The sequence below is a fragment of the Salminus brasiliensis genome, chromosome 11, assembly GCF_030463535.1.
Source record: "Salminus brasiliensis chromosome 11, fSalBra1.hap2, whole genome shotgun sequence".
Lineage (NCBI taxonomy): Eukaryota > Metazoa > Chordata > Actinopteri > Characiformes > Bryconidae > Salminus > Salminus brasiliensis.
In genome coordinates, this window is record NC_132888.1 from 39,752,671 (window position 1) to 39,755,170 (window position 2,500).

General features: G+C 52.0%; 1 protein-coding gene across 1 annotated transcript in view; it reads left to right on the forward strand.

Annotated features, from left to right (window-relative positions):
* The first annotated feature begins 1,334 nt into the window (after window positions 1-1,334).
* fam131ab (family with sequence similarity 131 member Ab) overlaps window positions 1,335-2,500 on the forward strand; it is a 9,504-nt gene continuing 8,338 nt past the window's right edge. The window contains 1 exon segment of the mRNA XM_072690863.1: window positions 1,335-1,569. The gene's annotated coding sequence lies outside the window, so the exon portion shown is untranslated.

Below are 2,500 nucleotides of genomic sequence, written 5' to 3' on the forward strand. Positions count from 1 at the left end.
TTGGCCATTACACGGGCTCAGACCTACAGCGGACCCCCGTCCCCCCGGCCGTTCAGCTTATTTTTGTGCTAGGCCTTTAAATGAGCCATGCCTCGGTGACTGCGTCCACGCGGCGGCAGCCGTTTTGCCTACAGCTGTTTTCTGGTCGGCACTCGTTCGAGCCTTGGGCCAGTCCTAGGTTCATGATTCCTCAAAGAACCAACCCTGTACCTGGGCTGTGTGGAACATGTTGTGAGGGCAGGTTTGGCTCAATTAGACCCGTCTTTGGTGCGACTGATCTGGTAGTGCGGTTCGTTTGAACACAAGAGGATTCCATTTGGACTCAGGAACGCCCCCGAATTCGGCTGCTGAATTCTAGATGAACTGAGGTGCATTTGGTTTGAAGTGTGAGGGCGAAACAGCTCAGAGACATTAGTCTATGATGTGGTCTGGACCAAAGCACATCTACTGGACCTGTACAGCCAAGAAACACATCTAAACGGCAGCTAGAACGGCGACTTCTGAGGGGTTTTCGAGAAAGAAGATCTTCTTGAGTCCAGAAAGAGATATTTAGAGATATTTAATAGTCTCGAGGGTCTTAGAGATTAGGTGTGCCCTTAGGCCTTACGGGACATGACACCTCTCACGTGGCGACATTTTTCATCACGGATTTGGTTTCATTGTGGAAGCCGCGAGGCCATCGCCTCAACGGACACCACAGTGATTAGTGAAAAGGGTATTGGATGTCAACCAGTCTACAAAACAGGCAGTTGTGCCGGGGCGGTGCGGGAGGCGGCTTTAGGAAGAGCGTTGAAATGCCAAACCCGTTTGAGAGAGGTTACCCAGCTGAGGTGCAACTGACTGACCGACCAAACATTAGGGAACATTAGAGACTACTGTATGACCAGAGATCAGAGAGGTTACCTAGATGACTAATATTCCACAACGCATACCTGTTAAGGAGGCAGTGGCATGGCTCACGTGGGGAATGACGCGGCCCGTGCTGTCAAATAAGGCAAAAATTAGGCCTCGCCTCAGGAGGTGTGATGCTTGAATGCGACGATGGCCGCCATGTGCCGTTCACCTGTGGAGGTCCGTGTGTTAATGACGTATGCACATGAATCATTTGGGACTGTTCGGGAGGGAGGGGAGGGGGGGCATTGTGCATGTGCAAGCTGTTGCATGAAGCTCAGACTAAGAGAAGAAATGAATGCCAGAGCCAGGAAGACAGGAGGACACTGCCATTTGTAGCTTCCACCGTTTCCAATGCGTGCATGGCTGCATTGGAAAGACGCGCAGGGTCATCCCCTCCCATGGTAGCCCAGTACTTGATATCGGTACAACTGGCACAGAACAAACGTTCAAAGAATCACTTTGCGGTTACCATGGCAGTGGACCGAAGGCCACTCTCGGTCTACCTCGCGCACCTCAGCATCTTCTTCCTCCTCTCCCACAGTGGCGGGTGGCAGGTTGCGTGTGGACTGGAGCGCCGAGGGTTCGCACTCCGACCTCGCGCTCTTGGGCAACACACGGACCAGTCTGGTGCGCGGCCTGGCTGCACCGTTCGAGGACCTGGACCATTTCTTTGAGGTGCCAAAGCAGCTCCCATTGCACGTTTTACAGCATCCAGAAATAGAGAGGCGTCCGTCGCCCGTCGCCCACTTCCGGACACTAGGGGTGGCAGCCACCTTAACCTAAGGCACCAAAAATAAATAGCAGGCATTGTGGTCCCTGCCAGTCCCGCGGCCTTCCCGTCATCGTTACAGCGACCGAACAGCCGCAGATGGGAGGGCCTTGCAGCTTGTCATGTAGCTTGAGACAGTAGGACCGAGGTCTTGCAAGCCAAAGGGCTGGGACCTGTATCGACTCAAAGAGAGAGTACAATTGACGCTCCAGATCAAGATATTTCAAGCACTTTTACCCCCCGTTTGAAAATCACAGGAGGTTAATGAGGTCTGAAGTCAACCCACGAGCCTCCTGGGGTCCTCATACCTCTTGTAGCAGAGGGGTGGTGGGTGGGAGGGTGGGGTGCTCAATTACGTTTCCTACCGGATTCAGTAATTTCATCATGCGAAGCAGAAAATGATTTTCCCAATCTTGCCCGCTATGATAATTCCCTAATTAACTAAACCATCCCAGTCGTTAGAGGCCTCCTTCCACGCTCAGTTCCTCTCCCTGACTTTCATTAAACGTTCACCAGCTAGTTTTCCAATTATCTGCAAGTCATTCAAAGTAATTAGCAATTCATTTCCAACGACTTCTCCCCTCAAATACAATCACTGAACAGTGGGCAGTGGGCTCATTTCAGGCACTGCTAACATCTTTCTAATGAAGGGGTTCCTCAAGGGTTCCTCAAGGGTTCCTCAGTGAAGGTGATGGTCTGTGTAGAACCAGGAAAGCTCAAAGAACCATTTGGCTGCACTGAGGGTTGCGTGCCTGGTGGCCTACGACCTCTACAAGCATCTACAGCCGCTTGTAGATGGTTCTTGAACATTCCCTTGAACAAGTCCCTGGTTTCCAC